We start from the raw sequence: 13,654 nt of genomic DNA, 5'->3' as shown, positions 1-13,654 counted from the left end.
ATGGGTTATTTTTTTTTTTTTTTGAGGGGCGTGGTTTTTGTGTCTAACAGTTGCCTTTTATTTATTTAGTCCTTTATTTTTAAAAAAAATTTATTTACTTGAGACAGAAGAGAGAGAGGGAGAGAAAGTGAGCACAAGTGGGGGGAGGGGCAGAGAGAGAGAGAGAGAGAGAGAGAGAGAGAGAGAGAGAAACAGGATCCCTGTGGAGCAGGGAACCCAATGCAGGACTCCATTCCAGAACCCAGGGATTGTGACCTGAGATAAACTCAGATGCTTAACTGATTGAATCACCCAGGCATTTCTAATAGTTGCCTTTTAAACCATCAATATTGTTTTAGGTGTTGTTTGATCTTTGGATTATGCTTTGGGGAGCCACGTTGTCTAGATGGATCTGTGTTATTATCCTTAGGGGTACAGTTTACACAGAATTTTCTACATAATCAGCAGTTTAGTATGTGCGAAGGCTCATTCATTAAAGAGGATGAACATAGGAAAATACAGTTCACTTAGATTAACTTAAAGGATGACTTTCCTGTGATCTCTGGTGGCATTAGTGTGTGTCTGCTGCTGTGTGTGGGTCCTGGTCTGTGTCTGTGTAACATGTGTACGTGTGTGTGTAAGTACAAGGTTACATTGGTTTACCAGCTTGCCGAGCAGACTGGAGAGTCAGTGCAAGTGCTGGGAAGAGCTGTCTCTTAGCTTAATGACTAATGGGTTTGAAACAAGGACAGTGGACACAGTGACCTGAGTATAAGAAAAAGAGCAGGATTGTTCAGATACATGAAAGGAGAGACATTTGCAGTATGAACAAAATACAGGAAACAAACATTTTCATTTTGAAATTGCCTATATGCGCATATCTGAGTATATGTGTGTTTTACACACACACATACGAATATGTATATTTGTGTATCCACATAGATGTACTAAAGAAGATTTACAGCAGACTTTTACCCCCAGAGACCAATACTCCTTTAGATAATGAATGATTGTCTTACAGCTCTCAACCATTAGTGGGATTTTCTTTTTCTTTGAGAAAATTTTAGGAAAAACAAGCTTTGTGTCACTTTCTCTTTTTAAATCTAGAGCCTCTTGTTCTAAATAGTGGTGACATATCTGGATGTTTTTCAATTGCTGGTGCTACCATTGAGTTTATAACAATAGTATCTAAAATTTATTGAGCATTTACTATGTTCCAGACACAGTGCTAAGGACTTGAAGTGCCTTTAACTCTTTCCCTAATCCCCCAATATCTCATAGGAGGTTGGTGCTACTGTTGTTGCTATTTTACAAAGAGACAGAAACCGAGTCATGGAGAGTTTTGGTAACCTCTGGCAGGGCTGGTCTGCGAGTCCAAGCACGCAGCCTCAGAGCCCTTGCTGCCAAATACAGGACTGTGTGTCCTGACACACAGCTGTGCAGGATGCAAGTGAACCTGAAGGGTGAGTATAAAGTGTTCATCTGAGGTCTGCACCAAATCAGTTCTGTGTTCTCAGTTTCTGCCTATTCCTTGGTGAGTTTCTTTCCTCATTTCTTTTTTTAAAAAAGATTTTATTTATTTATTCATGAGAGACACAGAGAGAGGCAGAGACATAGGCAGATGTTAGAAGCAGGCTCCTTGCAGGGAGCCTGATGCAGGACTCGATCCCAGAACCCTGGGATCACACCCTGAGCTGAAGGTGGACGCTCAACCACTGAGCCACCCAGGCGTCCCTATTTCCTCATTTCTTAAAGCAGAAACATTATCCTTATTATATCCTCCTCATAGTGATATGTAGACCAGTACTTGGTACAAATTATTTCTGAATTACACAGAATCTGAGCAGTTTTAACAAAAAAGTTGCAAAAAATAAAAAGCTCAATTATATAGTTAAAATCCCTCTAAGCTTTAGGTAAAATCATCCCACTGAATGTTTAATCTTACAGAGACCCTGTCCTTTAAAAGACAGTATTGCAGGAAGCCAAAATATTAGAGAAAGAAAGAGTGACACCCTTCCTTGGGATTACCTAAGGGGTTGGGCCAGAAAGAAGTAACTTGGAGTCCCAGTTCTTTGACACATCAACTGTGGGACTTCCAGAAAGTAATTTATTCCTCCTAGACTATAACTTCACCAAATTTAAGAAGGGTTGTTGTTAGGATATATTCACATCTTTCATTCAGTAGCTATTTATGGAGTCCCTACTACATGTCTGATTCTATGCAGGTGGGTTCTTGAGGGCCCAAGGATAAGAAAAATACAGATATTCACTGCTCTTATGGAACTTACTTTTGCAAAGAACATAGATCCAGACATCTAACAGTTACAAGCAGCCACTGGAAAAAATTTTTATGTGTTCATTGCCTGACATGAAGTAGGTACTTAGAGACGTGGAATTAGTTTGGTACAGGACCAAAAATTTCATTCCTTTCTTACATAGAGGTCTAAGGAGGATGACATTGCTTTGAAATATGCAGAATCTACTCATTCATGCTATTGCAGGCTCACCCAGGCATGACAGGCTGGGTCTCACTGAAAATGATCAGTTCTTGGATATATCTGGAAAGAGTCAACTGGCTCTTGTCCCCGTCCCTCCACATGCTCCTGTGAAGTCCTGAGACTTCACTCACTTTTTTGTTTCTCTCCTGGCTAGGCTCTTTTGGGGCAAGCTCTCCAATGAACAGTGACTTAAGGTACAATTTTACAATGTCAAAGTCCAAGTTCATGGCTCTGAAGACATCCTGTAAATTAGAGAGAATTGCTAGAGGCTTAGGAAGCACACACTTACCTACAGAATAATCCCCTCCAGGACCTCATCCTGTACCCATCTTGGGAATCAGTAGACTCTGTTACAGAGGATTTTTTCTAACTCCAGGAGGGTATTTCAAGTTAAATAATCAAAACTACCCTTGGAAATCCTCTATGAAAGCCTCATGCTGGAGATCCACCTACTTAATGCACTGCTTCATGAGGCAAGCCCAACACTGCCAGGACATTCCTGAACATTGAAAGAGATCACTCTTTATCTTATTAAGCATCAGAAGAAGCAGTTGGCTTGAATTAATGAGCCATGATGACTCTTTAAAGCCCAACATCGGGTTTGGTGGACATTGCTCACACTATCTGAGGCATGCAGTAAGCATGGCTAATCATGAAAATCCCATTTCCCATCAAATCTCCCTCTTAGTTCTTGGCCAAAGCCAAGAGGAATGAGTCCTTGGGACTAAATTATTTCTATAAAAGGACAGGTAAAGTTGATAATGGCAGCGTAGGACAAATGAACAAGAGAGCGTGGGAGCACAGCCCTGAGGTCTGGGCTGTCTAAAGTAGCATGCTCTTGGCACAGTTTGGCACAGAAGGGGTCGCATCACATTTTCTAAAAAAAAAAAAAAAATGCTTGGACAATCTCTACAAGGGCTTGTGACAGCCAGGCATAGAATAGAGGTGACCAACTGTGTTTTTTTCCCATCGTGTTAAACAGCACCCTATAGAGGCTATGAGAAGCAGTGGTGGTTCCTATATCCTGCTTATATTTGGAAGTAAGAGATGTTCTCTTACATCCCAGGGATTTAAACAGTTTTTGGGGAAGGAGGATTCTCCAAGAGGTAGATGCTAGTCTTTCTGCTATTGTGGCTTTGGGGACACATAGGGTCTCTAGATTCAATGATGTAAAAAGGGCTTTGTATTTTCTAGAACCAGTCCGGGCTCTACTGTCCATTCCGCTTCTGTACACTTACTCTGACTCCCTTGGGAAATGCTACACTATATGATCTCAAAGGTATTTTTTAACTGTCACATTCTACAAGTCTAAAACTTAATTCCCCCAACCAGGAAGAGAGCCATTCAGTGATTAAGGTGATTAAAGTATTTTGGGATTATCCAGTGAAAAATCATCCTACTTGTTTTACAGGAGCAGATTAGGATGGAAAACATTCTAATGGATCAAGGTAAGTGTGTAGGAGAAAGGTAAGCCATTGAAATTTTACTTTACTTTAAGCAGTCATGCAGAGTCCTAGAACAATGAGCCAACAATAATGTTTTTCTGAGCTCATTGTTTTTTTTCTGATTCCCAGAAAGATTTGCAGGCAATACTGTGATAACAGAACCTGAAGACCTACAAATCTTTCCAGAATAGTAGGCATTGTCCTGCTATGTAGACTCTTTTCATTGTTCTGTTGAGTAGTACAACAAAGGAGTTTAGGCAGTCTTAGGGTATTTAAAAGAATTTCCTAATAGAAGCTGTATATTGTGTAAGTCATGAAGTTCTCTATTTGAAAGACCTGTAAAAATAGGCTATGTTATTAACACTCTTGAGCAAGTATAATCCTGCTAAAGGAAGGAGAGAGGGTAAAAGGATGGGGAGAGGGGATAGTGCCAACATCTGTTGCATGTATCCTATGTGCAAGGCACTCTATGGGACAATTCATAGTCAACACCTCAGTTCTGTGAGGTTCCCTTGTTTCTGTCGTAAACATAAAGATACCAAATCTCTCAGAGGAGAGAAACATCTCCAAAATGCCACAATAAATAGGTAAATAATAGAGCCAGGATTTGAACTAGAAGCTTTGTGACTTTAAAGCCATGAAGCTGTAATAGTTTATTCTAGCCTTAACATGTAGAATTCTTTTTCTGAAAGGCCTCTCAAGAGATAAATGATGCCAGATTGTTTAGGGATGATGCTAAAATCAGTATGTATCTGCTGGGCAGATATCATCTCTCCACATTAGGTTTTAATCCCCTGAATCACTGCCTCTGGCTCCAACCTACCTCTCCAGACTTACCAGTCACCATTACCCTTCATGAACCATCTTGTCCACCAGACCTCTCCCCATTCAATAAATACTCCATGTCTCTGTTGTTCTGAAGCTTTGCACATCTGTTTCTTTGCCTTGACTGCCTTCCTCCATTTTCTCTCTATAAAAATGCCTCACCCTTCCATATTCAGATCAAATATTGCCTCTCCTCTCACTAGGAAAGTTATTTATGATCTCTGGGCTCCCACAGCTCATATTACTTTTCAAATTACATTGTAACGAAACTGTGAACTTATTTCTTCTCTCATGGTCTTTGTGTTTTTCTTTCTTTTCATTGAAGTATACTTGACATATAAAATTAGTTATAGGTGTACAACAGAATGATTTGATATTTGTATGCATTGCAAGATGATCACCATAATAAGTCTAGTTAACATCTGTCACCTTAGTTACCAAAATTTTTTTCTTGTGATGATAACTTTTAAGATTTAATCTCTTAGAAATTTTCAAATGTAAAATATGGTGTTGTTGACTATAGTCACCATGCTATATATTACATCCCCATGATTTATTTATTGTAACTGGAAGCTTGTACTTTTGAACCCTTTCACCCTTTTCTCCAACCCCATACTTCCTGTCTCTGGTAACTGCCAATCTGGTTTTTTTTTTTTTTTTTTTTTTTTTTGTATCTATGAGTTTGATTATTTGTTTTCTTTTTTAGATTCCACATATAAATGAAATCATAAGGTATTTGTCTTTCTCTGATGTATTTCATTTAGTATAATGTCTTCAAGGTCCATCCATGTTGTTGTAAATGGAAAGATTTCATTCTTTTTTAATGGCTGAGTAGTATATCACATTTTCTTTATTCATTCATCTGTCATTGGAGACTTAAGTTGTTCCTATGTCTTGGCAATTGTATGTAATACTGTTATGAGCTTAAGGGAGCAGATATCTTTTTGAATTAGTGTTTTCATTTTCTTCAGATAAATACAGTGGAATTGCTAGATCATGTAATAGTCCTATTTTTAATTTTTTTGAGGAGCCTTTATACTATTTTCCAGAGTGGCTGCACAAATTACATTCCTACCAATAAAGTACAAGTGTTCCCTTTTCTTCACATCTTCACCAACACTTGTTATTTCTTGTCTTTTGACAATAACCATTCTAACAGGAGTGAGGTGATCTTTCATTGTGGTTTTAATTTGTATTTCCCTGATGATTCAGGTCTTATGTTCATCTTTAATCCATTTTTAATTTTTGTGTATGGTGCAAGATGGTGGTTCAGTTTCATTCATTTGCATGTGACTGTCCAGTTTATCCCAACACCATTTTATTGAAGAGACTATCCTTTCCCCAAAATTCTTGGATTCTTTGTCATAATTAATTGTCCATATACATGTGAGTTTATTGCCAGGTTCTCTATTCTGTTTCATTATCAATATGTTTTTTTTTTTTTTTTTTTTGCCAATACCATACAGTTTTTATTACTATAGCTTTGTAGTATGTATTGAAATCAGGGAGCTGAGCTCCAGCCCCAGTTCTCTCTCTCTCTCTCTCTCTCTCTCTCTCTCTCTCTCCACTCTTCCTCCAGCTTTGTTATTTCTCAAGATTGCTTTGGCTATTTGGGGTCTTTTCTGGTTCCATAGAAAATTTAGGATTCTATTTCTATAAAAAATATCATTGGAATTCTGATAGAGATTGCATTGAACCTGTAGATTGCACTGGGTAGTACAGACATTTTAACAATATTAATTCTTCCAACCCATGAGGACATAATATCCTTCCATTTATTTGTATCTTCTTCAATTTATTTCATTAATGTCTTGTAGTTTCCTGTGTGTGGATATTTCACCTTTTGGGGTAAATGTATTCCTAAGTATTTTAGAGTTTTTGATGACTAAGACCATGTACTATTGATACCTACTGTTTCACTCTGCCTGGAATATGGCATGTGATCAATGGATGCTTGATAAATCAGGGCGAGGATGAATGAAAAGATTAATATAAAATTTTTCTAACAAGGAGAAAGTTGGGAGCATTCAATAGAGTTGAGCTCAGAGGATACAGGTCTTAAGAACTACCATCTTTTTCTTACCCAGCATTTCCCCTTTTCATCTGTAGCCTTTTGACTCCTTTCTCAACCACAATCCCTACTCCTTAATCCATTCATAAATTTGTACCAATACTCATCCAAGAGCTATTTCCAAAACAGTAGCAACAAAGGAAAGATATGACTATTACTTTGCTTTCACAAATAGCTTAGAAATCCTACTAACTTTTTGCTATTATTTGATGGGGGATGGAGAAATGTGCTTTACTGTAAAAGCAGTATGATCTTTACAGGAAGAGAAGAGTATGGAAAATCAGAAGGCCTGAGACAAAGTCTTGCCTTTACAAACTTAAGTACTGTTGAGAGGTTGTGCCCTGCACAAAGGCACCCAGCCAAGAGCGAATGTATGGGCTGAAACCCAGTAAGAAAAAAAAAAAAAAAAAAAAAAAAAAGAAACCCAGTAAGAATTCTGTTTGCCAAATCTTGTGCTGCAATCAGCCAAGAAGTGTTCCATCCTAATTCACATTAAGGTACAGTGCACAGGACAGCAGCAGAGTAAGCTGCTTTATATTGGGCAAATTACTTAATTTCTCTAGCCTCAGTTTTTTTCCCTAAATGTGTATAATATGCTGCCTATTCTGTCCAAAGGGTTAATTAATTTCTTTACTCATTCTAAAACCTTATTGAGGATCTAGCTTAGTGGCTAAGACCTTAGGCTTTGGAAATCAGACCAAATAAATAAATCATTAAGTGGCCGCATTTAAAAAATATTATATTTTGTTTAACTGAGGTTAAATGCTGAAATTTCCCAAAATTCAGGAAAGAAAACACCAATAGAGAATGAATGTGTGTGTGTGTGTGTGTGTGTGTGTTTGTATACACAGTCACAAAACAAGATAATAAGAACATGAACTTTGATTTACTCACCTAGAAAACCTCACCAGAATAGTCAACATCCAACCACATACTCAATTCCCAAATCTTTGGGTCATTTCTCTTATGCTTACCCTTCTCAGGTCTCATGTGCTCCAAGCCTAGAACAAGTGGCTAGAACAAGTCTCTTCATATTTTAGGTAAAGCATGAGATCTGAATAGGTCAGTTTGTAAGGAGAATTTGGTCTTTGCCCTTATCCCAGGAGACATCCTTTTTGGAATGGAGGAGATTCACTTGAAGTCACCCAGATTCCCTTTCACCCAAAGGAATAAGCAGATGGTAATTTTTTTCCACTGCAATTCATTCTACTGTTTGAGAACTTTCATAATTTGAAAGCTTTCCCTATACCAAGATTTTTTTCTCTGATACTTTCTGCTGAGCTCCAGCCCCAGTTCTCTCTTTTTCTACTCTTCCTTCCAAATCTGCTCACCCTCCCGGCTTCCTTATCCTGTAATGGATATAGCCACCTAGTTCCCTATGCTGCATATCCACAAGTCAGCCAGGCTGCTTCTTCCTGATTATTCCCAGTCAATCCACATATTATTCCACATATTATAGATTATGTCTCTTACACATCCTTGGCACCCACCTCCTCTTTTCCATTTCTAGAGTCAATGCCTTGTTTAGGTCTTCAACATTTTCTCTGGTCTTCCTCCTTCATTTTGGCTTAGTCTTCTTCAGTTTAGCTTTCTTCACTTTCTCCTTATGGAGAAATGGCCTCTCTTCACCTATTAGCACCTCAGCACCACTTTCTTTCTACCTCTCCACCTGTTTTTCTACTTGAACCATTATTCCAGTGAGAACCAGATTATTTAAGAAATTCTGACAACCCAGAGAAGATGCAACTATTGCTGATTATTGCTTTCCTTTCATCAATGGCTTAGAATCTGGTTGGTTTTGTTGTGACGGTTGGAGGTGGACAGGGATGCTGTGCTAAGGCAGTGTCACTATGTGTAATGGAAGAAGAGAAAGAAGGGGGAAGACATAGCTCAGCACTCAAGACCCTTTCTCTTCCTCTCCTTTGTCTTTTCTCTTTCGCTACCTCTCCTCTCCAACCCCTCCTCCTCATGCCATGAAAGTCACTGATGCTAATGGAGCCCATACACTGTGCCAGTATTGTGCTAAGCGAAGAAAGAGGCTAAGCTGAGATGCCCATTCTGGCTAGGTGTTTAGTCCTGATGTGAATCCTGTTATCACTCTACCTCTGTGAAAATCTTGCCTCCTCCTGCCCCATCTTCCCCTCCGTTGACTCCATAGAACCCTTTTGGAGCTGCACACAATGCTCCTGTCATCTACGTGGTAGTCCTCCAAATAGCTGAAATGGACTTCTGTATTTCCTCTAATTTTTTGTCATCCCTTCCCTGTCATATTGGCCTTTTATCCACACAAGAAAGAACTAGAGTTTTTCAGTGTCCTTCTTAGAGTGTGGCTGTCCAGAGATAAGGAGGATACTTAACTTTTTTGTTGTTGTTGTCCTGGACATGCTGCTCATGTGCATGCATCACAAGATTGCATTTGTTCCTTTTCTACTTTTGCCTTACATAAAACTTGTGGCCAAATAGTGTTTCATGTCTTGCCTTCAAATGCTTTGTTAGCCTCATTTCAAAAATTGTAAATAGCCCATCATATGAACATATTATTAACTATATAATCAATCCTTCTTAGACTTACAGGTTGTTCTTGACTTTTCCCCAGTGAACTTTTCTCAGGTAAGAAGACTAGACCTAGACTGTAATTTTAGCACCGCATCATTAGTTTTTTTTTTTTAAGGATTTATTTATATCCATTTTTTTTGGAAGGGGGAGGGTAGACGGAGAGGAAGAGAGAGTCCTAAGAGACTCCCTGTTGAATGTGGAGCCCAACTTGGGGCTTGATTCCATGATCTTGAGATCACAACCTGAGCCAAAACCAAGAGTCCAGTGCTCAACCAACTGCACCGCCCAGGTGCCACACTGTGTCATTAGTTTTAAATCAGATAGTTTGCAAACAGTAAGATACACATATGTACAATAACAGGAGCTGATGTACCCATTTTGTTTCATGGACTTATTTGTCTGGTCTTTTCTTTGGAGAAAATTACAGCCCATCTCAGAAGAACTAAGTAATAATAAAACACAAGCACTGCCATTTTTTCAGTATTTAATCTGTGCCAATCCACCTTAGGCACTGTAGACTTTCACAAGGTGAAGATGAAAGTATTATTACCTTTACTTTCTAGATAAGGGAGCTGATGCTCCAAGAACTTCAACAGCTCCTCAAGACATTGTTAGTAAGTAGTAGAGCTCAGATACAAGCCAAGCCTGTGATGTTCCCAAACCTGTACTTTTAATCTTAGGCTAGACTCTTAACAAGGGTTTTAGAATGGCTGACTACATGAATGAATGAGTGAATGATCCTACAAGAAAGGCTATCATTATTCACCCTTTATGAGGAGAATGGAAGCTTGGAGAAGAGTTTCCATATAAATAAAAGTATCCCTCTCTGGACGCCTTTGGGTCCAGGGCCAGCACACAGAGACTAAACTTTCTTTGGTCCAGAGTTGCCTTTCAGGGCACACCCTGCAAACACCTCTGAAGTTGTAGAGTAAGCATCTGGCTGTATGTTCTGCCCTCTTTCACTAGAGAGCATCGTGCTTCTCCACCATAGGCCCCCTCTGATCCCAATCAGATGACACCAAATAGAATCAGAATTTCTAAACTGGTGGTGAACAGGAAATAATCACCCCATCCCTGAAGTTAAGGATGCTAGTGAGATTGATAATAGGTACAATTTAGTGAAATTTTATTAAGTGTCTGGCATTGTGCTAAACACTTCACAAGCATTCATCCCATTTACCATAAACCAGTCAGATGAGTAAGGTCATTCTCATTTTACAAATCATGAAGTAGAGGCTAGGAGCAATTTCAGTAACTTTCCCACCTTTACATAACCAGTTCCAAAGTTCAGGCTCCTTGAATTCTGAGCAGCAATGGAATATTTATTGCATTTCTCAGAATTCTTCTGGAGCCTCCCATCCTTCTCAAGCCATCTTCATTTGGAAGAATCTTTTCTCTGAACATTTTTAGATTTGTTTATCTAAAGTCTAAGGTACATGGCTTACCATGCTCAGGATTTTCATTCTTAATATATGAATTCTAAGGTGGCATGGGTATTCCCCCTAAAGTTCTGATGGTTTCTATCTTATTCCTCAATCCCTCCTTGTTGGCTAGAGTTGGATGCAGAATCATGGTCTTTTCCTAACTTTTGGGAGATCATATCATCAGCAAATTTCAGATTTATCAGCTCAGCTATTCAGGCTGAGTGAGTTTGTCAGTTATTTCCAAGGTTATGGAAGGCCCACATTTTTGCCAACACATCATCTGAGCTGATCCTATGATTTGGATTAAAAAAGCATCATCCATAATTGTAGGTTTTCATTATTGTTATTAACATTTTGATACCTATTAGATGAATCGTTGTCTGTCTTTTATACACCCCACTTATAGGAGTTTGAGAAATTTCTACTTGGTCACAGACATTTTTTCCCCAGATTTTACTCACCCATTTTTAACTTTCTTCTTAAAAGACAGTGACAGATGGTAGCCACACTTGTGGGTGAGCATAACATAATATATAGAGTTGTTGAATCACTATGTTGTACACCTGAAACTAACTAATGTAACACTGTGTCAACTATTCTCAAAAAAAAAAAAGCAAAATAGACAATGTCTCTATTTCAAAACAGAACAAAGCAAAATCCAAGATACACAACAGCATCCATGGTCAACATCTGAGCTCATCTCAAAGCAGGAGGCACCTCTTCCCATTTCCTTGATGCTTATCCCCTTAGATACGGCTGACTCTTCCCTAAAGGCTCCTATTCTCCGCATGCTTGTCTTCAAGTTTCATTGTCACTGCATCCCTGAAATTTCTGAATTGACCAATCATAAAATGACTCTTTTCCTTCCTTCTTTTTCACTGTAGTATGATGCCTGCCCAGAAAACTTCTTTTTTAGCCTAGTTACCTCTTCACACACTTGACAGCAAACATATCCCCAGCTTCTCAATTCTCTGTCTGTCTTGAATCTTTTCTGCCTGATAGAGGCAGGATCACTTTTTTTCCCTGGGAGGTGACACTAACTTTCTCTCCTCCCTTCTCCTTTCTCTGCTGGCAGGTGTCTTAGCAGCATCCCCCTTCAGCATTAAACGTCTCTTAGGAAAGAGCCTGGGCCAATCACAGTAGCTCCAAAAGTTGTGGCCTGCCCCAGGGTGGGGGTGGGGGGGTGGGGGCAAGGCCCAGGACACAGGGCTGTCCTACACTGCTACCCCGTGGGGTTGGGTTCATGAGCTCTCTAGTGTGCCTGTAGATGGAGACATTTAGGTTTGTTAATTCCACATGGGAGCAAAAGCTTTCAAAATCTCCAGGATGACACAAATGCTTGGTGGACTTGGGAAGTATTTGTGACAGCTGTTATTTCTCTCTAGGGTTTTCAAACCTTTTTTTTTTTTTTTAAGATTTTATTTATTTATTCATGAGAGACATACAGAGAGACGCAGAAACACAGGCAGAGGGAGAAGCAGGCTCCCCATAGGGAGCCTGATGCAGGACTTGATCCCAGGACCCTGGGATCACACCCTGAGCTGAAGGCAGGTGCTGAACTGCTGAGCTACCCAGGCTTCCCATAAAACTTCTTTTTTAAACAACCATTTTTGAAAGAATGGTTTAAGTTTACGAAAAAAGCCAATGAACAGAAAACTAGTTTTTCTCTTTTTCTCCTTGAAAGCTGTCCAAATATGTTGTACTCCTAAAGCGAACAGCAGCTGATGTTTGCCAGAACGCATGATGGTTTACCTTGCCACGTGCTATATCTGATTTAATCCTCATATCAATCTTTTGTGGGAGGTACTATTAGTGTTCTATTTTCCAGGTAAGAAAACATGAGCTGAAGACCTCAGGGAACATGCCAGAAGCACTTTGGTGACAAGTAAATTGGTGTAGGAATCCAGACTTTCTGATTCCAGATTCCTGACTTTTTGCCCTGCGTTCTCCAAACCTAAGGTCTAGACATATATGATAATAACTTGACTCAGTGGTTTAGAAATGAGGCATAAGGAGAGCTTCTGGTGTAGTGTACTGGCAATGGTGAGGGGGAAGGGTCTTCATTTCAAGAGAAGAAGCAGCATGAAATAATAGAAAACACCCATTCTCATATTTGGAGATCAGTCCTAAGTAAATCACCAGCCCAAGATTTATATACTAAGGGTTTTTTCCCTAGTACTATTATAATTTTTAAAATTCAGGCATGGTCTAATGTCCAACAATAAGGAAGAAGGCTGATGAACTATGTATATGTTGAATATTCTATAGAATATATCTTTTTTTAAAGATTATTTATTTATTTATTTGTTTATTTATTTATTTATTTATGAGAGAGAGAGGCAGAGACACAGGCAGAGAGAGAAGCAGGCCCCATGCCGGGAGCCCGTCGTGGGACTCGATCCCGGGTCTCCAGGATCATGCCCTGGGCCAAAGGCAGGCGCCAAACCTCTGAGCCACCCAGGGATCCCCTCTATAGAATATATCTATAAGTATCTACAGAAATTTTAAAAAGAAGTTTTAGTGGAATTTTTAATTGCATGGGCTCATGTATACAATATAATGAAAAAATCAGTCAATAAAATTCTGTTACTGAATAGTATGTAATTGGAAGGAAAACTGTTAAAACATTGCTATTGGTTTGGATTATGGTGTTATTGAAACATTTTCCCATCTTTATTTTTTTATTTTTATTTAATTTAATTTATTTTTTTCTCATCTTTATTTTTAATAGTGTTTCCCAGATTTTCTGCAAATAAATACATGTTACTTTTATAATTTAGAAAAAGCAGAGTTTTTTTAAAATAAGGATCCAAGAAAAAATGTATAAAGCATGAATTTTGGAGCTAGATGAATCTG

General features: G+C 38.8%; 1 long non-coding RNA gene across 1 annotated transcript in view; it reads left to right on the top strand.

Annotated features, from left to right (window-relative positions):
• The first annotated feature begins 270 nt into the window (after window positions 1-270).
• The window catches only part of LOC140613435 (uncharacterized), a 38,094-nt gene continuing 24,710 nt past the window's right edge, over window positions 271-13,654 (top strand). The window contains exons 1-3 of the long non-coding RNA XR_012014474.1: window positions 271-411; window positions 1,261-1,442; window positions 3,889-3,925. This is a non-coding gene — a long non-coding RNA (uncharacterized lncRNA). The remainder of the gene's footprint in view (window positions 412-1,260; window positions 1,443-3,888; window positions 3,926-13,654) is intronic.

This window comes from Canis lupus, chromosome 21 (genome assembly GCF_048164855.1).
Source record: "Canis lupus baileyi chromosome 21, mCanLup2.hap1, whole genome shotgun sequence".
In the NCBI taxonomy this organism is placed as follows: Eukaryota; Metazoa; Chordata; class Mammalia; order Carnivora; family Canidae; genus Canis; species Canis lupus.
This window is presented reverse-complemented; position numbering and strand designations above follow the sequence as displayed.